General features: G+C 39.4%; 1 protein-coding gene and 1 long non-coding RNA gene across 2 annotated transcripts in view; one reads left to right on the forward strand and one right to left on the reverse strand.

The window, feature by feature from the left end:
• MAPK1 (mitogen-activated protein kinase 1) overlaps positions 1 to 5191 on the forward strand; it is a 37563-nt gene extending 32372 nt beyond the window's left edge. Inside the window, exon 9 of the mRNA XM_074887660.1 lies at positions 1046 to 5191. The gene's annotated coding sequence lies outside the window, so the exon portion shown is untranslated. The remainder of the gene's footprint in view (positions 1 to 1045) is intronic.
• Positions 5192 to 6723: 1532 nt separating this feature from the next.
• Positions 6724 to 26434, reverse strand: LOC141951440 (uncharacterized). Its single transcript, XR_012631346.1, has 4 exons — positions 26333 to 26434; positions 21927 to 22027; positions 19710 to 19840; positions 6724 to 7306 (listed from the first exon to the last, which is right to left on the reverse strand). It is a non-coding gene; the product is annotated as an uncharacterized LOC141951440 (long non-coding RNA).
• Between the last annotated feature and the right edge of the window lie 120 nt (positions 26435 to 26554).

Genomic DNA, 26554 nt, shown 5'->3' on the forward strand with positions numbered 1-26554 from the left:
TACTAGCTAACATTTGAAACTATTTTAATAATTACAAGTTAGGTAAATCTGAGGTTCACACGTCTGACTCTTCTTAGCTGGGCATTGCCAGTAGAATTAGACCTGGGACACAACAGCACGCGTGGTGCTTATTTCCCACCTGTGTTTTTTAAAGCTAATTCTGTACAAGAGGCACTAGCAGTACATGTACACTTTCTGGAAGAAAATGACATAAATTTTTAGGATTAAGATGAAACCTGTTGCTAGTAGGCTGCAGTATCAAGGAAGGGAGAGCAAGTAGTTAACATTGTGGTAAATTGTGGTTTATGATCTCTCCTGCTTGCCTCTTTGCCCACACCACGCTTACCTAGGTTGTATTGGAGATTAAGGGATTAGGGATAACGATATCAGTGATCCAGTGCTATCGGACATCTCAGGTTTGCTAAAAATGTTACCTTTAAATGCTACTATGAAGAGTTGATTTGGCCAACATGATACTGAAATTTAAATATGGTACTTTGCTTGATAATGATATGCTGGTAACTTGTCCTAGTCATTTGTGGTTAGAATTATTAGCTATTCCCCATCACAACCGTGCAAACATAAGTAGTTGACATCCTAGTGAGGGCCAGTCCCCAGGAGCTGCCTTAAAATGGACAGCAACAGTCTCTTCCTGTGCATTTCTGCTCCCCCTACGCACCCCCCCGTTCTTTATCAGCAGTTCTTCTCAGTGTGTTATTTCTTGAGATTGAAAACTTTCCCCTTGACCGTAGTTTTTGGAATTGAGAAGCAATGTGAAAATAACAGATCCTTTAGACAACCAAATAATTTACTTGATTCGTTAGTTATGATTAATCTTCCTAATCTTTTGAAAACTTAAAATTTTCTTTTAAAATGTAATGTACTGATATCCGCTGTCTCTGACTTTTTTTACATATTGATACAGCTGTCTCTGACTCATGGTAAACATAGTGTACATAAAGCATAGAAGTAGGAAAGTACACTTGTTTTAAAAGGCAATGTTAAAACTTCCTTCACTGAAATATGTCTCTGCTCTTTTTTGTAGGACAAGGACTTAAAGGACTGGGCATGCTCAAACGTTGCTGTTCCTCTTCCCAGTTCTTTATTGTTGGTCATGTCTTGTGGCCTCTCTCAGCTTATCCACTAACTCCTTTGAGCCATTCAGGAGGGCAGTTCCTGGTAGTTTTGGCTTTTCATGCTTTCAATGAATCTTTTAAGCCTGAAGAATTGTAATTGACACTCCTATGCGTAATGCCCATTGTTGACCTGTTGCAGTACTGTACTGTAAGTGCACCTACTGCTGGCCGTATTTTAACTGCTTGCTTTCTGGTTTGAAAGATGCAGTGGTTCCTTTCACTCCTGGATCAATATCCAAGAAGATAATTCATTAACCTGTAAGACGTTTACACCATGAACTATATTTTTCTGACTTTACTGAAGTCGCTGGCATTTTTTTTTTTAGAAAAGCTACTATTCAGGGCACTTTAAGTCAGTGACATCCCAGATTTTTTTTGCACTTCCTTTTTAAATAGAAATGGTTAGCATCCAATGGAATTTATACCATTATGCTATGGATTACAGCATAAGTCGTGTTCATGTTAATCTTGCTTATGCACTTGTTTGGGTGTCCTGTGCTGTACATACAGGTATTCTATACAGCGTAAGAGCCACATAGGAACCCAACTTAATTGACTTCATCCAAGAAACATTTTTTCCATGTATTGACAAAATTTGTACCTTTTTCTCCCTGCCTTTTCTAAAAGAGATCATTTAAAGTTTAACCATGTTGGAGGCATAGTACTTCCAAAGTTCATACCATGTAATAGTGTTTATAAGAGTTGTGCAAAGAGAGTGAGTGGCAGCTCGCCAACTTATATTTGCTCACCGTGTGGTGGAAGATTAACAAAGAACATAATGGCATGATGACCTAATGGTGAATGCTTTTCTCTGTGGAAGGCACCCATATGTGGTGGCAAGCGAGAAACCAAAATATGATGTTAATAAACTCAGTCTACATCCTGCATACCAATGAAATGCTTCAAGTGAGGATTGATAGTTTTTGCGTTTGAATCTAATCACTGACATTCAGAATTCTTGCAGAGAGGAACACTGCATCTTTAAATGAGAAAGTTTGATTTTACTTTTGCTCCTACAGCATGTCAGCATCTCAAGTTCATTTCTTGCAACCTACACTATGGTGATTTGTAATCAAGCCTCCATGAGCTCGTGACATGAAGTACTGTTCTGTTGTCAAGTACTATCAAACTTTTCTGATAATGCTGAGTTAGGACAACCAAACAAAGCTAGCACTAAATAATGTTTAAAATTGTATACCTTTTAATGATCTTTTCAAGTATTTGTTACTGAAATTGTATAATGTGGAGTTTACTAGGTGTTATGTTCCAGTGCAGTGCCTCCTTTTCTTTCCCCACTGCTCTCTGTGGTGAGAAATTTGCCTTGTTTAAAATAATTACTGTGCCCTCGCATGACTGTTAAAGCTTTCTGTGCAAAGATGATTGTCTAAGTGCCACATGCCTATGATTGAGAAAAAAAATAATCTATTGTTACCTCTGAGTTGTGTTCAACTGAAATGCTATTCAACAAATAACTTAGGAAAAATAGTTCTATTTTTAGCTTTTCATATCTCTGCTGTCTTTTTCTCATTTTATTTTGGCAGCAGTGAAGAATGGATTGTATAAAGACTGCTTGCTAATATGAACAAAATGCACTTGTAATTCCTGGAAATAAATTTAAATCTTATATCTTCACATTAACATTAAGAATTAGTTTTTGATTTCCTCTTGGGTAATGTGTTTGAATGGAAATCAGGTTCAATTGCTACTGTAGTATATAAGGATGCTTGCTGGTTAATAACTCCAGGCTTCCTCATACCATTTAGTCTGCTCTTCAAAGAAATCTAGAAAGCCATTAACTTAGACTTCAATAGATAAGGGTGCTTACAAGATTCCATTTCAAAATTTTCTTTTTCCTATAGTTTAAGTGTTAGTCTGCCAAAACTAATTTTTAATAAGCAAGGGTTCATCATTAAAGGGCATTTTCTATTAGGAAGTTCCTGTGGTACATAGATCTCTGTTGCGGGGAACATATTGGGAGCATTGTCAGGACACTGCACAAGTGATCATTGAATTGTGGTATGGAACCTATGCTAAAAACATTTCTATAGAAATACGCACTTGACTGTTGATACTAGTGTAGAAATTTCTCTTGACGTTTCTACACATCTTTACCAAAATGCTTTTCTCGCTCAGTTTTGAAAAGTTGAAATATTTCTAGAATCTCTGCTACTTGTACGATTATCATTACTACGGGAATCATTTTTGGCATGGTTGGAAAGATGACTGTTACTGAAATTAGTCTGTAACACCTCAGTTTTAATTTATTAAGGAAGAACTTCGGCAGCTTACTTCACCCTTCTCTTTCCCAATTCTTTTTTTAATACTTCCTTTCATTTGGATTTTTGGGGAGGTGTGGACTTACATTCTGTCTCTCCACGTGAGAAGCCGAGGGTTTGCTTTACCTAACATCTGGTGCTTTTGGGTTTTCTTCCTTAGCTATTCTTGCTGAATCCAATTGGCATCCATCAGTATCAGTAACTACATTCATCAATCTTTTACTGAATTCAGGAAACGTCGTTGGGTTGAATTTGTTGATGCGTCAAATGCAGAATCATGATATTTTTTTTTTGTCAGACTTTGAAAATAGTTTAAAAGAAGGTGCCTATATCAACACTGTGTTAGGTCAGTTATTTCATCATTTTACATTGGGTTGTTTTTCTTTATGTAGTTTTTATATTTTAGAGCGGAGAACAGCAACTCTTAATCAAAGTAACATGCATATTTCATGGTAAAGATGTTTTGGGAATAAGGAATGTAAACAGTTCACTGTCAAAAACATTCCAACCTTCAGCTGAAGAAAAATATGCAAACATAAAATTCTCTTGGATGCTTTGGCAAATGAGCATCTTGCTCTGCTGTCCTGACTGTCGCCAGACTCTTCCTCATCAATATCACACGATATATCAGATCTGAAGTGTACAACACACTACATGGGCTGAGCGGTGTGGTGCACTATGGGCTTTCAGGAGTAGCAGTGATGACATAACTCAGCAGTGGCCAAATGAAACCCAAGGAGTTGAGCGTGGTTTTCCTTACAGAACGAGAAAAGAAAAACCTGTTGTTGCTGCCCACTGTAATATGCTACGATATATTTATACCATGTCGAAGTTGTTTGCTGAGCAACTGTACTATAGATTTAAACTTTATTAATATATATTTGCTTATGTTAGTGTAGTTTATATAGTCCTTGGTTACTGATAAATTTATTGTGTTGTTACAGCACAGTGATATGGTATAAATATAGGTTTATACATACACACCGTATACTCATGAATCTGGTCCCTTGCATAGTACTTTTATATTTGTACAGCAATGTCTTCAAGTAATCCCAGATTTTAGGGGAAATATTTTTGTAAATGCAGTGGTTTAAACAAAAAAGTCCAAACAATCCTTTTACTAAGTTTTAAATACATTTGTGGTTCAAAATGGTTTAGTTAACAATTGAAATCAAGACACTAAATTAGTGGAAAAGTGCACATTAGTAAAGTGAAGCTTACAGTGGTTTTTGTAGCATGTGCTGTGATCAAACTAAGTGAAACATTGGAGGAAATGTAAAAGTTGGACTACCTTTGTAAATCTAGAACAAATTTCTAAAGGTTGCAGCTGGTTTACTTACTATTGTTGCCTTTTCTTGTGTTGTATCAGTGTAGAGCACTCTTAAAATACTCAAACTGCTTTGTCTTTGCTTTGTACTGTTGGTGCCTTCTTAGTCATGTACCCCACAAGTCCTGCATAGCTAACTTAGTTAATGGTAAGTTTAAAACAAAAAAGCAAAGGAAGATTTTATAAAAAAAAGTAAGTCATTTTCTGTATGTTCTTATTCATTGTAACAATTAAACGTTTATATTGTGACAGATTTGTGATTTGGTTAATCTGTATAGATCAATTGTAAGTAGCAAAGGTTTATATTTCGTCTTATTCTTTTGATGTTGTAAACGTATGTGATTTTCTTTTTTAAATCAGGTAACTTAATGTTCTGTTTTGTTTTTGGCATCTGAATCTTGTAAAAACAAATGCAAAGAAAAATCATTAAATTGTGTCCCTGTATTACCAAATCAGCATAGTACTGTGCGTATATAGAATGAATGGAATTTTGCTTTAAAATGACCTGCTGTTTTATAAACCATAAATACACTGAGGTGTGTTACATTGACTTATCTAAAAAATGACTGTCACTTGAACACTGCAGTAGTGAGCAGCCTATTTGTAAATACTCAAGTGTGTTTGTTCCACTGTATGACTAAACCAGCTTGAATTAAATTAGGGAAGCCATCCAAAAAACCACAGGTGAAGTTTCTTTATAGACAGGCGGAAATCTTTTATCTTTGGTGCAAGAAAGTTATGAAATCATCAGTATTTTGAACTGTTGCACACAGAGTAATGCAAATAGATTCCAGTGTATCTGATGATTCACAGGCTTTTTGACACTCTTTATATTGATATTCATGTAGCTATCACACTGTTCCCATGAAATCTTGAAAATAATTGCTTGAGCAATCCTTAGAGACCAAATGTTTTCATTTTACTACAAAAAGATTCTTCTCAGGCCAAGGGTTTGAAATGTGATTTCTGGGAGCACTGCAAGTAAGCTTACATCACTGTAATGGGCTTTTAATTAATTTAAAAAAATTTTTTTTAGCCTAGAATCAGACTGTGCCAAAGAACTGAACTCTTAAAAGATGTAGTTGGATAATGGCAGCTAGAAACTTCTCTAAATAATATAAAAATAGAAAATGTGACCTGAAACTAAAGAGAGCTTAGCTGTAACTGACAGGTCTGTAAAGACTCTGAGGAGTGGCTTGTCCAAATTGATCTCTCCATCCCCTCTTTGGCTTTCACAGCAGAGTGTGTCATTTTTTCCCCAGAATATTACAGAATTTAGTTTTTGCCATAGATAGGTTTATGAGTGTTCTTACTTTTTCGTTGGCTGTAGCTGCCTCTCGCTTCCTCTGTTCCCCCTAGCAGAACGCTGCTTTCACAACAGCATGTACTTCAGTGGTTGCTTCAAGGTGTAACTGCGCTGCAGCTCGTCTCAGTGGAGGTTTTGACAAGCTACTGACTGACTTAATGCTCTTGTAATCCTTGTTTAAGTAGGGTTACTTTGAAATATCATGCGTATTTCCTGTATTTCACCAGAACTGGACACTGATCCTCTCTATCTGTAAGCTTCAATTACAGCGGGCGCTCTTAAACTGTTGGAGTCAAAGACTGTAGAGATGGGTGCTTGGGTCTGGGTGCGGGCTTGTGGTTTGTGTGGGCTGGCCTGTTTCAGTGGGAGCCCCCCGGTGCTCTGGAAGCTGAGCTGCCCATGCGGGGGCAGACAGTGTGCTCAAATACTCATGACAGCTTGCAAGGAACTACTTTTGAGTACAGGCCCCCTTTTTTTGGAAGAGATACTAGTGTAGGTTTGATGGCACCAAGCTTTGCAGAGCTCTGACCCCAGGACTTCCTCTGCGGACCAAAGATGCAGATTTCAATTTCAGTTATTCTTTCTAGTACATTGCATATACCTAATGCTTGACAAGCTTGAAAAATAAGGAAAACATTTGAGGTGTGTAGAAGACTTAGAAACTTCAGCGCATCAGTACATGTCTGTTGATGGTTATCTTGCTCTGATGTGTCTTCACCACATGTGAAACTCTTCAGCTGGCTTCAGGAGAGTCCTAGAGCTTGAACTCTGTTTCCGAAGGTGGCTTTGGTGAGTCTGCAAAGCAACATCCTGGTGCTCCGCTGGGTGCAAGAGGTGGCCGGTGTTCATGTCCCCCATCAGGAATGGGGCCCCACTTGTGTAGTGTTCATGTGAAGGCCAATCTTGGAAGTTAGATACCAGAATTGTTCTGTAACCCCTCTATCTTCCCCTTTATAAGTTACACTGATGATTTTCCTTCAGGTGTTTTCCAGAACTCTGCCTGTTTTTTCAGTATATCTTGTTATTGACAATTTACTTTTCTCTTTGTCTTCCTGTTCAAACTGAGTCTAAACAAGTTCCAGTTGTTCCACAATTTTTCTTCTATAGGACTCGTGAGCTTTCTGATGACAAACAACAGATTATTGATCCCATTAGTTAAACTGATGTAGATGCAGTGAAGAGGTAAGCAAGAAGGCTGGAAGGTCTCCTGAGACTCTTCCCGTTGGAAGCACAGCATGTGATGTGGTAACTCTGTGGGTTTCTGGGGAGGCAATGTTAAAATAGACATAAGGAACAGCAAAGAATGATGCATTTGGCTAAGATGTGGCATGTTGCTCTTGGGAACTTCTGCCTGAAGCCCAACAGTCCCTAGTTCAAACTTTTCTTTTTGACTCTAAATCTTCAAATACCTTGTGAATACTGAAAGCTTTCTGCTATTTCCCTAAAACTGCCCCTCATCTTTCAACACACAGAGCCCATTTTCCTTAAGTTCCTTCCCTTTTTAGTGTGGTAATGTGCGATCCTTTGAGCTTTTCATTTTACTTGGTACAGAGGTAGCTTACATTTGTACATGGAGGCTGAAAAAAGAAGCCCTAAAGTATTCTGTTTCTGATCTCCCAGAAAAGAACAAGAAATACCCTGACATCGTGGTGGGTTTGCAGCATTTTCTTATCTAAAAATAAGGAGTTAAAAAATGCTTTAATTTATCTCGTGAATCTTTCTGTGAGTTTGCGCGACACTCAACTATATAAGCTCTCGACTAAAATACTCCTCCATGTCTCCTTCCTTTGCTGCTTGGACTGGGCTGACCCTTGATCTTGCTGAGTTACTGTCTTCCAGTGACACTTCTCTTCCTCAGGGTTTTACATTTTCCATGTTGGTATTTTTCTTCAAAGTCCTTTGTCTACTGTGACTGGCTCAATGATTTCACTTCTTACTTTTCTTTATCTTGCCTGGCTGTAGATTATCTACAGTCTCACGGCTTAACTTTTGTTTGAATTTTTGTTTTTCTCCTTCTGTAAAGCTGAGCCAAGGACACAGCTGTGCTTCACAGAGCTGGGCCCTGGTTATGGCCGCTGGCTTTGGGGAGGAAACTTGCGGAGTGCAGAGCAGCTCCTCTCCTGCGGCCAGTCACTGCAGTGCCCAGGATGGCGCCAGCTAAGGCGTCGCACAGTAGAGTGATCTGTTAATTCCACCTTACGATTTTAATGCTGACCTTGAATACACAACCCAGAAATAACAATGGAAAAGTTTAGTCTCTCTAGCCATGATGCATGCTTCAGCATGTCTGAAAACTATTTCAAAATTCAGGCTTTTCTAGAAAAAAAATAATAAAACCCAAAGCTGTAAAAGAATGCCATAGGAATTTTTAAAATTTGCTATTACTAAAAGACTTGAGATGCACCTTTTAGGGTTTTCTGTTGGGTGGGTGGTTTTGGTTTTCTTTTTTTGTTAGATCCAGGACTAAATGGCTTGTTCTGAAGATGTTTTTCTGCCTTAAAACTGCAAATGCAAAAATGTTGAATATTCAGTATTTTCACTTGAGACTCACTGAACTGATTATATTGTAAGTGTGCTGGAAGATTTTTTAGTCAAGCCTTTCTCCTACTTCACCTTTAATTTCAATAGCTAGTACTTAAAAGGTAATTTTGACTAAAAAACCTTTCTATGTTCCTGGAAGTGTTAAAACTCACAAATATTCTAACTTGTAGTTGAGACGTCATAGACTCAAGAGTTCAAACTTTAGACTTTTTACTGCATTCTGTGTTTTTAAAAAGCTTTTTGTTAGTTTTTGTACATGTATATACTTTTGCAGGCTTTTTGAATAGGTATGCCACAGATGTGGAGGGAACACAAATTTTTGCAGGCCAGCTTACACACTCAAAAATACTTAAATGCATATTGTTGATGTCACGACAGCTACATGTTCTAATTCTGTGGTTGGTCTCACATGCAGCATAAGCGCAGCACTCCAGGCAAAGGTGTGGGGATTAAGGAAAAAAAAACTGTGGTCATTTCTTAAGCATTCTTTTGTAGCTATACTTAATTTATAAACTTGTTTTTGAGAGTGTGTTTGGTATTTTAAGAGAATTGTATTAAGCTGTTTTTACAGCTGACTTGGTGACATTTCTCGAAGTATAATACGCTGTTGTTCCAGCATGGCAAAGGTCTGCGTAATTCATGTGTGCTCAACTTAATCACTGGTTTTCTTCTTGTGACAATACATGGCACTGTACCAAAAGCAATATATCCTGTGTGTAGTTAGTAGTGGAAATAATTATTACTGTGCAGCTTTTATTTTCATTGTCTTTCCAGCCACTAGCATGGATTGTGTGCATTGACAGTTGCTCCAGGCTATTAAAGATGTCTGGGGGGAAAAAAAAAAACAGTCCTGAATAATACTTGTCTGCTTTCTGGAAGCTGCTGCTGTACTTTGAAGCAGAAAAGGGTTGCGTCTGATGCTGCATTAAGCTTATTTTCTTCTGAGTCTTATCATCAGAATACATCTAGATCTAGAGCGTTTCTCCGGAATTGCTCCTCCACATTTTCCTCTTGAGAAAGGCCCAGGCTCAGCACCAGCATCATTAGAGCCAAGGATTATAAGAGAGCGGAAGGGCTTTTTTTTCTCTGCTTGATTTCGGGATTCTGCTAAGCTATGCTCAGCCTTATTAGATCACAGCACTGTAAAAAGACTTGCGGAATGCTGCAACTGGTTTTGCTCACCTGCTACTTAACTCGAGACCAGATAAGACCGCGCAGGCAATATGCAGTGCATGGGAACTCTTAAGTTCTGTCCCTCCTGCCCCCCCAGTAGCAATTCTGCACTACTGGCTCTGCAAGTAAACCAGCCCTGGATAACTTTCCCTTCAAAGATGGAAGCTTTGTTTTTCCTTTCTGGGTGCTCAAAAGGGCAAGATATTAAGACCGTTATCTCCCCGCCACTTGCATTTGACTGCTAGTGTGTAGTATTCATCATACTAAAGTGTCACTGTACAAAAATTTTAATGCTGTAGAACTAACAGGGCTGAAGAACTTGCTCGTCTCGACGTGTATATTCCTCCTCGCTTTCAGTCTGTAGAAAAATACCTACTTTCAGTTATAGCTGAACAGCTTTTCTGCATTCTCTGCGCACATTTTTCTCTGCTGCCTCCTACTCTTCTTAGATGTGACTTATTTTACTGCTAATGGTGTTATAAAAACTGTAGTACTACAGGTGTCATGTGGTAACTTGTAAATAAAATTACTGTAAACACATGGTCAAGTTATTTGTGGTGCTGCTCGGTAAATGTGTGACATTACCTTAGCTGTAAATCTTAACTGTGCTCTCCTGAAGGAACTATACATTGCACTTAGAGATTACAAAGCTGCTGTCTGTGCCTTTTACAAGAAACCTTTCGCTGTGACCAGCCTCCACAGCAATCTGGTCCTAGTAACAAGTTCCAGGCAACTACAGCATTGACAGCAATTATTTCAAAGCAGTAACTTTGCAACATTATTTGCTAGATGACAGCAAATCAACACGTCAAACACATTGTCAGTGGAGCAATAATACATTTTTATGTAAATATCTCTAACAATTTGTAAAGCAAGTAGAGAACGTGAGGTTATTTACGGTTGGAAGCTGATTGCTGTGGTAGTGTTTTGTCCTTGGAGCCTATCGGCTCTAGCAAAGGACTGTTTCCTATCCAAGTGAGAGGCTGGTGGAAAAAAGTGGAAGAGGTCTGACCTGTGCAGAGAACACAAAGTGCTGTGTTTTAGTTAAAAAAAACAGATACACTGCTCTGCTGTGTTCCCTTCGTGGCATGCTGACAGAAGCGGAGCAACAAATGCTGCGTGGCTGCCTCCAGGGGTGTGCAGGCAGGAGAGGTACGGCCGGCACTGCCAGGAGCTGGGGATGTGTTTATGCACAATAGTCCCTTTCTCTTCTAGGAAACAGTCCTGAGAAGATCTAATTAGCAGTCAGATGTTAAGCTCTTCAGAACAATTTGCCCTCGTGTATCCATGTGTTGGGGGTGTCATTGGTCGGTGTAGCAGTAGATAAAACCTGGTGTTTGAGGGTTTTCATGCCTTTTCTTTGGGGATGAATGTTTTAGTCCTATGGAATACTTTAAGAAAATATTCCAATGGCTGAATTTTCTGCAGTGCTGGAGAGATCAGCCACTTGTTCCCCGCTACCTGAGCTGCAGTCAGCCGCCTTCTGCGTGCAGAGGTAAAAGCCAGCCCCCGGTTCCACACCACCGCAGGAGGCTGCTCTCGGAACCCCGCCCAGGCGGGGGGGGGCTGTGGGGAACCCGCCGGCCCTGCAGCTCCTCCTGCTGGGGCACGGCCTGGGACCAGCCCCTGCAGGGCTGCTGGCCCTCGGGCTGCATCCCCCGGCGCTGCCTGGCGGTTCAGACTCAGTGATGTTGCTTGTCGATGCCTTGTCTGTGACTGATCAGATTTTCCTCCCTCTTCCACTCTGTTTCTTTCAGTTCCCCTGGAAGCAACATTCACTACAATACTGAAATCAGTAATTTTCTTTTTTTTTTGGTGAGAACTGTTGGTAGTTATTATGGAGCTGAGTGTTTTGCTAGGCAAATGACACTTCCTCGTGAGACAGTAATAAAAACCTTGGCAAGCACCTTTGCCTATGCTTGTTTTGTACAATGGAGTTGACAGAGAGATAAATCAGAACAGATTTTTTGCTTTCCTTGTGTATTGTGGCGACAGTCATGAAGAGCATGCTAATTTGGAAGAAACTGTTTTTAGAAAACTGCTCAGGTTTAGCAAGCATTTTGTGCATTTATTTTTAAAAATAATTGTTGTAACGATCTGCAGTGCCAGTGCTGTTATTTGAAGGGCCGGGCTGCAGAGGTCCAGTGACAGGCACGCGGCCCTTGCACAACATCCAGTCTGGAGCTCTCCTGAAACTGCCCAGGAGGGGAAAAGCAAAGGAGAGTTGTAGCTCTTTTTAAAAGCAACTGGTGAGCCAAAAAATGCTATGTGGTGCTGTCTGATAACCTTAGCTGTGTTCAGCGCTTAAATAGTGCCAAATAAATGAGCAAAGAACAAATGATTTGCCCTCCGCTTTCAAGATGGGGACAGCCAACAGTTGGGCCAGACTCCATCATCACCATGCTTCAGATACTGCCAGTCGTAGTTGGTCTGATCAAAGTGGCTCTATTAATGTGTGTGTTTTTGACTACACTTTCCCTTCATGCTTTTATTAAGTAATTAAGAAAACTGCTTTCCATTCAAATCAATCCTTTAAAGTCGGGGGAGAAAGAAATGACCTTTCAGTGTTGCTCATTACTTTCAGTGACTGGATAGGATAATATTTCTGCTTCTCAGCTTTCAATCGCTCCTGTAATTCTTCACCTTATTCTTCCCTTTAAATCTCCTTCCCTGCAACTATTACATACAGTCTTTGGGAGCCTGATTCTTTTCAAGGTATTTAAGTGAATTAAGAGGCAAATACCGCATGAAAACATTTATCTGGAAACAGTTCCACTTAACATGGATCAAACAGCTTCTCAAAGCAGGAGCTTGTGGCCTCTTACCGTAAGGGGTAATTGAGTTTATTTACGGCAAGCATTTTAAACTAAACAGTTCAAAGAATAAACATACTCCAAACAAATGCAACCCTTTTCAGAATAAAATGTTATGTCCATGATAGCTATTGAATGGAATCTCTGATCAAAAAAACCCAGGTACTAGAAAACAAAAATGTCTTGGAAGCAATGTGCCTGAATGGATGAAATTTGCGTGTGCAACCGAGCTTGTCTGAAGGTGGTGATTATAACCCAGGCGTTTTTTGTGGGTAGAGGTGGGCAGCAACAACGAAGCCCGTGGCATTTCTTGTATAAACATTTCTATCCACAAATTGCCACACACCACCTCAAACAAAGATAGCAATTAATTAACCAGGAGAGCCCATTTCAGCTCTTAAGGTGCTTATTCAGGATATTTAAGTCTTGCCGTGGCATTCACTTGCACTGAGAATGGATTCATGATGACATTTTTGTGTTACATTATTGAAATTTTGCATGTGTATATTTTGGTTTTACTTGAATGTAGGAATCACTTGAACACCTAGTAATTTTCACTGTGAAAAGCAGTGTGACTGCATTTCAGGGATCCTGCCAACTGTACTTGAATTTGGAGCAGGGGGAAACTTTATTTGCCTTTCTTTTGGAGTGCACCCTTCCATGCCCTGGAATGTCTTTAGAATAAAATCATCTTCAGGTAAACTAGTAAAAATTACAAACTCTCTGTATGGCCTGTTCAGGGATAATAAATACATCCGTATACCCTTTGCACCTCCTTAGGCAGTGAAGAGCTAGCCAATATCCAAAAGCTGGAGGAAAATAGATAATGCAAACCCAGCTCATGCTCTCCTATAAACCCAGTTCCTGGCTCTGGCTGGTGCCTAAACCACAGGCTGTCAGCTTCCCGGGCTTGGTAGTCAGCTGAAGTTACGATGCTGCTGGGTGGTTTTTCCGATGCCATGTTGGCTTATTACAGCAGCCCAGATGTTGAATAAACCCAGTGCCCTGTCTTCTTCAGGCAGTAACGGCTGCAGTCAGAGGTGCGCTACCTGCTATCCTCTTGCAAAAATTTTTCCCTTTTTCCATTTGTTGTCTCCTGTAATCAGTTGTTTTCTTGGTTTTTTTCTTCAGTCCTTGCAGACTCAAAGGTTGAGCTGGGGTCAGGTTAATGCCTGGCCTTAGCTGTCCATCATGCGAACTTTCTGTAGTTCTTTGTAATTAATTATACGCTAGCTTCTGTCGATGGTAGGCCAAGCTAATGCGGGTATCTGCAGAAAAATGGAAAGAACCCCTGAGGGTCACCTGGTGCAACCCCTGCTGACAGCAATGAAGAGGTGGAGAATGTAGATCTTTAGTTCTTACTTGCTTATACCTTACCCTGCTAGTTTTTGCAGGTTTTAAGAAATAGAGTGATAAAGTCAAAGATTTAGGCATGGAATTTACCCTTTCACTTTTGTTTCCATCCATACTTCAGTTACGTTGCCTGTGGGCTATACAGGGCGGCTACCCCTCACAACATCCTTTTTTCTGTGTTGACTGGAACATGTTGGGAGCAAAGGATGTAACTCACTTTTGTACAGAGCCTTCAGCTGCCGCAGAGGTGCAAACAATGAACCCCGCCTTGCTGCGCAGGCTGCCCTTCCCGGCACCACCCTAGTTTGGGCTGTTCCTGCTCTCAGGCTAAGCTTTCATTCCTCTTGTGCTACCCCTTGCACGTTTCAAGCACTGGATTTTACACATAAAGACAATCTATATTCTAGAAATCAAAAGCCGTTTTGTGTAACAGTCACTATTAATTTTGTCCGCAGGTCAAATTTTTCAGCAACAGGGCTATATAGTCTCCAGAGAGGAAAAACTACACAGATAAAATTGGCCCTAGAAAAGATGTAATAATACTTTTTATTCAGCCTCCCGCTAGAAACCTTGCCTCCATGAACACCCAAAGAAAAGATGTTAAAGGACATGGAAAAGCATAACCGTAGCTCAGGCCTATGTGCTTCAAAGCTCTCCTGCTTATTCCAGTCATTGTAGAACATGATTATGGTCTGTACTCGTGCCATCTGCTGGTGGAAAGTTGCCATGAATATCGTTTATATAAATAAAAACCTCGCTGAGCAACAGTTAAACATGATCATTAAAGAGCAAGATCAATAATACCTAGAGCATTCTGAAAGATATCATATAAATCCTCTAGAATTATAGCTCCAGAGGCTAACCTAGCGACAGTTTAGAGCATCAACATACCTCTGAAACTGTTAGTGAATGGTTTGTGTTTTTACGTGATAGGTTTGGGGATTCTTTTGTTTTGGGTTTGGGTTTTTTTGTGTGTTGTTTTTTTTAAGCAGGCTGAGTCTCACAGTGGGTGTGCAGTATGACTGGTCAAGGCAGTAGAAATGAGAATTAAAAGAAAATTTTGTTGTGTAGGGACTGGTTTGATCATTCTTCCTTTTTTCCCTGGTTTCTGGTGTGGGTCCGAGCAATTCCAACCACCTACGAATAAAGCACACCACCGTGTTGGGGCATGAAGCACAGGAGCAAGGTGAAGCATCAGGTACTTTCTTAATAGAAATATTAATGATGATTATTATGCTGGTTATGATTGTCAAACTTTGTACAATCTGTTCTTCCCGTCTCCGTACCCGTCCACCCCTCTTCATACATACTGATATAAGTATCAAAGGAGCAATTCAAGATAAAGGACTGGGAGAAAACAGTATTGTACCTTGATAACATGAAAAATTAACTTTACTAAACTGTTGCCGTGTTTTAAAACCCCTGCTTATATGTGACTCTATTTCTCTCTTGTAATAATATCCAAGGGGTTGCAGGATCTTGTTTGTAGCAGAAGCAAAGTGTCTTGCAGGAAGTTTCTGGATGCTAATGCTCGGGGGATCTTGCTGGTTCCAACAGTTACTCTGAAGGCTCTGCAGTGGTTCCCACGCGCTGCTTCGCACCTGCTCAGCTAGGCACTCTAGCTGCTCTGTGAGTCTTTGAGCGGACAGAAGAGTAGATATCACTTTTCTGATTGAATGTGAGTTACGTTGACTTGTGCTTGTGTGCTCCTGCCAGAGCAGCGGCTTTGGGCCCAGCCTGTGCCTCGCTGAGCCAGGCAGAGGTCTCGGCTGACTTTTTTTTAGAGCCTAAAGGTTTGAGATACCCCAGAAATGAGGCACAGGAACGTGGATATTTTTGAAGTGCTTGCAGAAAAGGGTGGCTGAACAGGGTCTTGACAAAGATACCAGGGAGATACCAAAATCCAGGATGCAAAATGGGTTTCAAGAAAGCAAAGGGCAAGTGTAACAAAAAATCAAAGGGCAAGCGCACCTTTGCCAGTTACTTTGCCTGGTACGCCAGCATCAACACAACTTTTTTTGTACACGCTAATGCAGAAAGTGATGCTGAAAGCTGTGACCCGTAGGCAGTGGGGATAAGATACACCTGAGCGCCACCCTCTCCAAAACTCAGATATTGACTGAGATGCCATTGCAATATTGCATTTCATCCCTGTGTTACCAGTCAACTTTCTGTCCTGGCGCACTGCAGAACGTGAAGCAGCATTACCTCTGCCTTTATTTTAAGTAATACTATGACATACGCCTGGTAACTTTGATGTGTGGTGCTGGATGCTGCTGTCGCGAGCAGATGTAAGATAGACTTTTATAGCTTCCTCCCACCCTTGTTCCAGTCACGTAAAGTGCTAACCATGCTGTGCTTGCAACAGCCCGGCCACCCCGTTCCTCTCCCATCCTCTTCCCTGTGCTGCCTCACTGGGCTACAAGCTACGCTGGTGACTGTGCCAGGCTCAGAAAACATTTTGACAAAGATGTCAGTACAGAATAAGCATTCAGTAGCTGTACGGCACAGTATAGAGCACAGCATGTAGGTACTGTGTGCATAGTGCCTTCTGACAAAGTGACATGCTTATTTAATGCAAATGTTTTTTCTTGGTACAAAATCTAGTAAGGAATTCTTCATATAAAACTGTAGCGCAGCTATGAGCAAATTTGATTTATGAAACGCATATGATGTACTGCAGAAAGACTAAGACTTTGATACTATTAACTCACTATGTGTCAGTCTTGCAAACATGCATTTATTTTCAGATTTCTGAGCACGTCTGCAGGGGATATAAATTAGAATTCTAGATATGGAATGTGCTCCAGCTTGGCACTTACATTACAAGGTAAGGCTGCTCTGTTACTCCCCTTTGGATATCGTGGATGCTCTACGTGACATGGCAAGAGAGACTGTTCTTGCCAGGCATATTTTGCTGGGGCCTGTGACTCCTTGGAAACAGGCACTTTCTTTGTTTTCATGTCACATGGATCAGGGATATATCTTTCATATTAAGACTGCCAAAATATGTGTGCAGCTAGCCTCGTCCTGTCGCGTACCCAGTAACCAACGCTGTACCAGTTTCTGGGAACATAATTTATATTCTCTTGATCTCTGCAATCTTGCATCTCTGAATATTTTTAGAGTGATGAATGCAATTTCTAACGTGACTGTTAGAAGCTCTATCCAGTAAATACAAGCTGATATACAACAGAACAGAAAATCTAGCATACCCTGTTTAGCTCACTGCCTTCCTGCTGCCAAGACTGAAGGTGCTAAAAGTGAAACACTTTTTTTGCAGTCTGAAGAAAATATGTAGTTATGCTATACACCAAAATATGAACTTACATAACTGGGATATGACCAAGAGACTTGCTGAGCTAAGTAATTTCTGCAATTTCTGCTGTGTGTTTTGCCCGGCATTTCCTATGCCGAGTTCATGGTTTTGGTGGTCAAGCAGTCAAATCGGGGCGGTTACTGAATACACTTCTAGTTCAGGGATGGCAGGAAGAGCTTAACTGAAAGGTATCTGCTTTTTCCTTCTATTCAAATGCTAGCATTTTATTTAATGACAACCACCTGAAAAATATTTGTTTTAGAGATGAAAAAAAAATGCTGCCAAAATAAAAAACACTATGTTTTGGTAGAAATTCTAGGCAATTCTTGAAGGTAAGTGACAAGTTACTTCCCTGGCCACACCTAGTTAATAGTGAACAGCAACACTGCTGCAGGTTGGAGTTAAAAAGTGCTGACAGACGCTTGTTCTCACTATGCCTGGCTGAGGCTTCTCTAACAGTAAGGAGGAGGATGTAATCAAATACGGTGACTGATAGTGTTACCCAGGGAAACAGGCAATGCTTGCTTGAGAAAATCTCGTGTTTAACCAGTCTCCCTACTTCTCTATTACCAGAAACATTCGACCCATTTGTTCTAAAAGTTATAAAGGAAGTTCACACATTTATTTGTCAATATTTATATAAGGACGATGGTAAGAAGATTCAACCTGTTCTAAAAAAATCAGTACAGTTTCAGCCACAAGATGGAGCCAGTACAGTACCAGGCACATCTTCCCGGTTGAAGAAAATGTTACATGCTATTTTGTCTCTAAATCCTTCAGCAGCTTTAAGAGGATTGTTTGCTTTTCACTTAGTTACTGAGATAGCATTGGAGAAAAAAGAAAAAAACAACAAACAAACCAGAAATATCTAGTAGTTAGGGTACAGAATTCATATATAAATCATTCCAACCCACAATGAAACTCTTACAGCTAATCTGATCGAGAAAAATAAAAATCAGTGATGCTTCTTTCTTTACTCTGATTAAAACTAGTCTTTAGACTCAGCTGCATTCTCTGTGGGTTTACAGAATTAAGTGGCTTGAGGAAAAGAAAGAAGGAAAGATTAAGAAGAGGGAAAAATTAAAGGGTGGCAAATAGGGCCCTTGGGTTAATCTTACAGAACCACGTGTAGCACTGTAAGTAATAAAACAGCAGAGGCAGCTCTAGCAGCTACCACAGTGAATTTACTACAGTAAAAATCCCAGTGAGCAGGACAGGAAGACAGGGTTGCTCTGTATCTTCTCCTTCCAGCAATCTTTTTAGACACTTTTTAGATGAGTTGTTAACAAGAAATCCATCAGTTAGGCCTGCCTGCTGTGTCAAGTTATAGTGCACAATCCTGTGTTCTGACAGTTAAAGAGCATCTATATTTTCTTCATGTTACTACTGTTCTCCTCTTCAGTCTCTTTCTCAGAGTTACACTAGACTCATAGTAATTACAATAAAAGCTTTTATTTTTGCCCTTCTCTGACAGAAAATTTGTGTGGCAAACATTACTTTTTACTTTGTGTAGTCATCTTGACATTGCAAAAAAGAATAAGCTCTTTAATAATACCTGTCTTCATATAGTTCTAGAGAACAGTGTGATGCCTTGAAGTTTTACCCTGCCCTGTAAACAATGGGCTGGCTAGCACAGGAAGTCAATCCTCCTAGTCAAAATAGGTATCTATTTTTTTTTCCTCGAGCATAGCTGTACTAAGGAAACCTGTGTTCTGATTCACCTCTGAAAAAATCCAGGTGACCCACTGGTTATACTTGACAAGAGATGCCTCCTGAATGTAGCCAGGATTTTAACTTGTATGGTATGTATGGACCAATTCAGGAGGAGAAAATATTAACAAGCTGAAAATGTTTTACAATCAATTAGCTAACTTTCTTTTTGCTTTCCCCTTATAGCGAGATTCTCAGTAGCCAAAGTCTTCACTAAAGTGTCAGTGTATTTATGAACAGGTCAGTCACATCTCCACTTCTTTCAACTTAAGACTGGATATGTTTGTATAACATATGATCTGCACACCTGTACTGCTTGTAGAAAAGACAGAAGTTAAACATCTGTAGCATTCATTTTATCTTTCATATATTGTTTATTCAACCAGCTAACTATATTAAAATAGTTGCCATGAGGCTGATGGATTAATGGTAACAGAAATATATTTTCTTAGCATTGTATAAGCTATAATTGTCTAAAACCAGCTATATGACAGGGTCTGTGGGGTGTCCTAACATTTTTATTAGACCAATTACCATGTCATCTCTTCCCAGAAGTCCATTTTCCTTGTATGCTCTTAAACATCAGTGATTTTCAAATCTAATTTGCATGTAAGCTATTAGAGAAACTTTATATGTTCCTAGTAAGTTATTGAAAGTGGTGTTACAACTTAAAATAAAAAAAAAAGTAAATTTAACTCAGTGACTCTGACATATCCAAAATGCTACTTGTAATTCAAAGAAGGTAACAGACTCACCAAGATTGTCTCTCCCTCTCTGTGCTTTAAACTTTGCAGCTCTCCTTGTTTAGAAAGAAAGGTGGGAGCAGGCAGGTATTCAGCAGTTCTGAAATGCATTTGGGGATCCTAATGAAGAATCAGTTGAATGCCTGGCAATTAACCAAACAGATATGATCATCAGACTGCCTAAATAGAAAAAGAACAGTCCTGTGCTTGACAGGGACAAAAATTGCTGCTGGGATCCACAGTTCAAGAAATCATTTGATAACTTGGAGAAGGATCTGAGAAGAGATACAGAAAGAATTCAGAAATTGAAAAATGTGCTTTATAAAATGCTATTACTCAAAAGGGTGACTTGCTCTTACATCTACAGTGAGTCTTATTGTCTCCTCAGACTTACAGATGAAGGAAAAAACAGCTGAACAATCAAACTAAATACATCCAAGGGAGAAATATTTGTCAATGAGAGTAATTAATGACTGGAACAAGGAATTAACAATTTGTAGAGACAGGATGTTCTAGGATGTTTTCCTAAGGGATGTTCTGGTTTAAATGACAAGTAATATCAGAAGTCACATGGCTCCTATCTTACAGCGACTTGTACCACATGATTCCAGTAATCCCCTTGGCTCTATTTACCTGTGAAACAATAGAATATGTTTGTGCTGGATGCCCTAATCTGGTCAGGATATAAAATGAGGATGGATATATAAGTCTAGGTTTTAAGATGAGAAGCACATCTCTTGAAGGAAGGGAAAAAAAAAGAAGAAAGAAATCAAACAAACCTAAAACAGAAAAAGCTTGAATCCCTGCCTTTAGCCAACTGCTTTGCATATATAGGCAAGCATATGCAGAATGTGTTTATACAAAACATGTATCAACAAAAAATTAATCTCTGCTTTTCTATGGCTCACAAAACACAGGTTTAACTTCTCAGATAGGTAACGGCTGGCCAACATTAACCAAGGAGTCTGTAGCTGCATGAAGCAGATGACAATCCTATATAAAGGTGGATTTTATATATGTATGTGTACATTGGAAAGCTTATGCCATTTTTTTTATTCTGCTACCTTTTCCTCTTGCCTTAGAGAAATGTGTCTTATGTTTTCTTCGCTGCTAAATACAGACAATCCATGCTAGCATTTGCTTTTGCACTTTAAAATGCTATGGTCCTCATAAAGCGCGATTAGTTTGTATGTGGTGTTGTGATGGTTTATTGTGTTGCCACTCCTGTTTGCATGCTAAATTGAGATTCAAATGTTCCACTGTATTGTGTAATTTACTTACCAGGAGTGAATAGCTGCAAAACTGATGATACCATTTCCAGTCTCACGGTAAAGTGAGAGAGCCCTCTCTGCATTCAGACCTACCCGGCCACCGGCAGGGGTTCTGAATAGTTCCATCTGTCCAGTCTTTGGATATGATCTAGAAACCCCCCTCCCAAAGGAGCTTGGGGGAGTTTAAAATAACTACTGCTCTTTCAGAGATGAAGGGGAGGTTATAGAGCTACTGGGTTAGGCTCTAGTTCACTGACAGATTTTGTCCAGGCCAGTCATTTATACCAATACACTTTCAGAATCAGAAATTAAATCCAAATACTGAGTTCTGAAACAGGTCACAGACAGAGGTTAAGACTGCCTACCATTTTCATCCTGTTTTCCATCCCTAGTATGCTTTCACAACATTCACTATCAAAACAAGTCTGTATTTGATAGATAAAATGCTTATGCTTATTTCCCAATGAGAGAAACCTGGAGTACATTGCCCATAGACAGTAAGATTTGGAATTTGAGAGTTAGGACTGAGAGATATAGTATGCAGCTCACACCACTGCCTAGATCTACAGTTTTAATTAAAATATAAAGACCTTCTAATTATACTTTTGGTACTGCTTTTTGATCCTGAATCTTCTTTTGTAGCAGTCTAAAGCATATAAGAATGAGTCACAACACTAGGATTTAATTTCTACTGTATCTCACCTCTGGGTCCTGATCTACAAATCCTACAGTTCCAGAGGCTGTAATTGATTGTGCCAGATACATACGCAAATGGAACAGTTATAAATTCTCCCATTAGAAAAGTACTGTTGTTAATTTTCTATATAGAGAGATATACACATGTATTCATACACTACAATTGTCTGCTCTGCTCTGGAGTCTCCTGAAAGACTCTGCGAATCCAACAACAGCTAGCAGGAAAAGCAGAAACAACCAGTTGCAGGGCTTCCCCACTTACCGAACTAGGCAAGTAGCTGCTCGCAGTCCCTGCAGCTGCCTCTGCTTTTGTGGACAATCAGAACTTCATGGATCCAGCATCTTTTTCCTTCCACAGGTTGGCTAGTACAAGAAACAATTTTCAGGAATAAATATGGCTGTCACTTGTTCTTATCATCACCATTTTCATGGTGCTTACAACAAGATAATATTTTTGTTGGCCTTATATTTTTGTTTAAAGACCAAAAGGAGTATATAACAAAACCTGAACTCTTACAGGCTCCTACTACTGTTATCCTGCAGTGAAAGGTCTAGATTTTCTAGTGAAAGTAGATATTTAAGTATTATAAAACCAAATTCTGGAAAATAAAAAGAAAATACACGTTTAACCTAGCTACTAGGGCATGCTGAAGCTTGAAGGGCTTGTATGTTGGCTAATTCCCTGGTGAACTTCGCTGCTTTAGATAGACACTTGTATATCTGCCAGTCTGAATATTAGAAAAGTTTAGTTAACATCTGGCTTTGCTATTTCAAAAGTCACATAAGAGATAAAAGTAGAACTTCCACAGTGATGGTGGGGATAAAAACGAGCACTTGAGATTTTGCAGATGACAAATCACCCTCTAGTGGTGTATATTTCAGCCCTCTGATTAGAGAGAATAGATATACTCCTGAATTAGGTATCTGGAGTTGGGTGATACAGACTTTTTTTCCACCTCACATCCATTTATATGTATATGAGCAGATGTCTACATCATATAAAAATCATGATACAAATTTGTTTGATTCATAACCCCCAAATAAATTCCTTTGCCTATTCTCCACTTGAGGATAGCTTGAAACATCAAAGTATTTCAGGACAGCTGAACATATCACTTGATATTCCCTGATCCACTGAAGCAATAGCTTCACTGCATCTTTTCTGGGTTTGCAGGTTTTATGTTGGCATATGTAGTACAATTTAATACTTATTCCTGCTGGTTTCAAAAACCATCCTAAATGAAAAGATCCTAAATTATTTGTTCATCTGAAATACCTCCCTACACACAGCATTCCAGACAAGTAACTAAAATATGCTGTGACAAGAACCAGTATAATTTATGACCTAGCAACAAACTGTTTTGCAATTAATGCATAATGTTATATTTTCATATTATATAACCAGAAATTTGATATAAATTTTGTCAGTTATTTCTATATTATACTTTTTAGGCTGGCTGCTGCCATGTCCCAAGAAATCAACGCATATTTCTTTTCCTCAGAGAACACAATGTTATAAACTTGAGTAACTGGGAAGAAAAGAACAAACTTTTTTTTCTTTTCATTATTAAGCTCACATTTATGGCAAACATACAGGAAAGAAGTTATTTTTGTTTTAAAAAAAATTATTTTTCCTCCTTTCAGTTGTTTTCTTTCAGCTCAGAGAACACAGAGCTTGACAATTCTAAGACCAACTGATTTATTTTTTATAAATTTGGTTAATGCCTCCAAACTTTTGAGACTTAACATAGCCTGAAGAAGCAAAGGAAGAAATGATCCTGACATTCTTTCTCAGTTTAGATGCCTTTAATGGTCTTTCCTGCCTCTACCTATCATGTTTTGAGCTCGTCCTGCTTTCAGAATGGCTTTTGATGGTTTTGGATACAATTCACCTACCAGTTCTATTTCTAATGTGCTAAACTACACAGGCAATGACTGCCTGCCATCTCTCCAATTCCTGTCACCCAGTGAATTCCAGATCCATAACCTTGATTAGAATCCCAACGAGAAACAGCACCGCCCCCCCCCCATTACAGAATTATATCTAAAGAGAAGTTTCATGATGCTCACAACAAAAACATAGGCAAGAGTTGTCAGCCTTAAAATTGGTCCCATTAAAATGGTGCACATTATATTACTGATGATAATAGGGTTGCAATATAATTAGGACACTACACAGGATTTAGTAGTAGTAGTTTGCCATCTGCTTTGCTAATCAAGATCAGATCTCCACCGTGAAAGGGAGACTTTGCCCTAAGAGTGTACAATCTAAACAGTATAGAAACTGAAATGCAAGCGTTTAATTTCTTCCACACTTTTAAAGTTATTTTCACTGTCTCAATGGACTACATGCAGTACTCTCAAGTACATCATGCTGTACCAGAGGTTCATTCGTACAAGCAACCTTAACCTGCTACTGAAAGCACTGAATACATCCTTGACATGTCTTTATCTTAAAATAAATAAAAAAAAAAAAACAAAAAAGAGAAAAGGATGGTATTCTAACAGTGCAGCTTGTGTATTTGTTACTAGGGAAACAAACAGCAAAGAGAAAGAAACCCTCAGTGTCCTTGTCATTTGGATCTCTCAGTGGAGAAGCAGAGCTTGTGTTAAAACAATGGAAACATTGTTCAGCTTTCGGGATCCTTTGCTGAATGACAGACACTTCTTTCTCCCCCTTGTCCATCCTGTCATCTCTGAAAAGGAGAGTCATTTCTATGTTCAGGATTGGACTGCTGGTTATTTTTTTTATTCCTCATGTAGAGTTTAATTCCTGATTCTGTGTAACCTGGTCAGTTCCTAACACCTAAACCAAGATGACAGCATGTCTCTCAAGGTAAACAGAAGAGAGAAACCTGATGTTGCATTCACATCGGTAAAAAAGCCTGTACAGCAGCACTAGTGATTCCGACTTTGCTCTTCTTCGAGTCGGTACTGAGTGAGAGAATCCACAAGACTTTAGAGAGTGCGAGAGCTACTGCAGCATTTGCTGCATTTCAGCATCGGGACCCTGTGCAGCTACGATCCCTGAAGAGGACTGTGCACGTGGGGTGTCACTGCCTTCGAGGTGCAGGGGCTGTGTATTGCGGTGGGAGCTTTGCCACCAGTTTTGGTGAAACAGTGAGGTGTTGGTCCACCTAAGTCACGACTGACACCTCACTGGTTTCAGTCAGTCATGAGGTGTCAGTCATGATTTACGTGGACCAGTACCTCACTATGTGAGTTGGGAGGACTACCTGCAGAGATCAATTATTTTTATTGTGACTTTCTGGCTGTTGCTTAATATTCCTTCTTCCTAATCCTCAAAAAGAGGTTAAAAGTTGAACTATGGTAAACATGCTGTATTATAGTACTTAGAACCTGTAAAATACAATTTAACTATTAACTGTTATTCAGAGGTCGAAGCAATTACTTCTAAAACATACATATAGGAGTATTTTTATAGGCAACTGTATGGCAGCTGTGTAAATAGGGTCTAGGATCAGCCATACCAGATGACAACAGCTGTCCATCGTCAGGAATCTTTTAGCTAGATAAAGCACAGACTAAGAAGTCTATCTTGTTGAGGGAGAGTAGTAATAGGCCCCTCAAAATGAAGTAAAAAAACCAGCTTGTTAAAAATCTGTAAAAACCTTTTACAGGATATTTTTAACAGGCTGGAGCTGTTTTTCAAGAAGCATCTCAAGATTTATGTACTCTGCGCTGTATCAGATTTAATGTAATTTCTCTGCTCACCTATGCTACATCCCTGCCTCCTGCTCTGTTCCAGTTGTTATCTTGTTGCACATCTTTATCATACGCCTCATCTAACTCAGCTGTGGGAACTGGATTAGGAAGCTTGATTTGGTGCACTCTGAAGTGTAACTAAGTAAGTCAAAAGGATTATCACCTTTCTCCTTTTTACAAGACTACAGCTACCAGCACTGGAGCTGGAGAGATGATGGGAAAATTGCAATAAAAGCCCTACTGGAAATACGCTCACAGATGTTTGTTTCCTGATGTTTTGCCAAAACATATTGTGCAAGCATGACTTTTTTGTACTATTCTTCAAGGATGGCCATTAATTTGCTGTTAAGAAGAAGCATATGACAAAAAATGTATAAACTTATGAATTATATCAAAAAATGGATAGGCAGAATAAAATCAACTAGCACATGGTTTATTGATTACAGCCACTAGCTGAATTGTAATGGATTCTATTTCTTTAATATTCTGCAAAGTAGGCCCCTTGGGTAAAAAAAAAAAAAGTTCATAAAGATTTAAAAAAAAATAAATGCCAGTACCGACAAGAAAAGGAGGCGAAGATTTTACTGATGCTGCGCTTCTGTAGCATGACAAAAGAGCCCCGCCTCGGGGTACAAAGTATAAATGACAGCTTTGTCACAGGCTTCCTCAGTTTGTATGTCTACACTCTGCCCGTGGAAATAGAAGAGTACAGCCAAAATAAACTAGCGGCTAGCTTTTATTTACTTTTTAAAGGAAAACACGATCATTGCCAACAGAACTCAGATGCTTTGGAAACTACTTGGATGTGAGATGTATTTTGGTTTCCTTAATTTTCAAAATTGTTTTTATACCTTAAAACCTGTGTATTTTTTTCTTTATAAGCAATGAGCTCTTCACAAAACTCCCTTTCCAGAAGCAAGTGCTCCGACCTACCCCACTTACCTTCCAATCTCCAACTGGGCTTTTGTTCTTAATGCTTTTCCTACGGCACTGAAATTTTAACAGACCCATGTCATCTTCCAGGGTTTTACCTACTTTCAGCAGAAATGTGGAAGACATTTCTTGTGGAAGACAAGACAAATACTCTCTGACGAGAAACAAAAGTCTGAGCAATCCTACATCGCTTAGTACAGCGCCTTCACGTGAAAACCCCTCTGAACACAC

The sequence above is a fragment of the Strix uralensis genome, chromosome 17, assembly GCF_047716275.1.
Source record: "Strix uralensis isolate ZFMK-TIS-50842 chromosome 17, bStrUra1, whole genome shotgun sequence".
Classification (NCBI taxonomy): Eukaryota; Metazoa; Chordata; class Aves; order Strigiformes; family Strigidae; genus Strix; species Strix uralensis.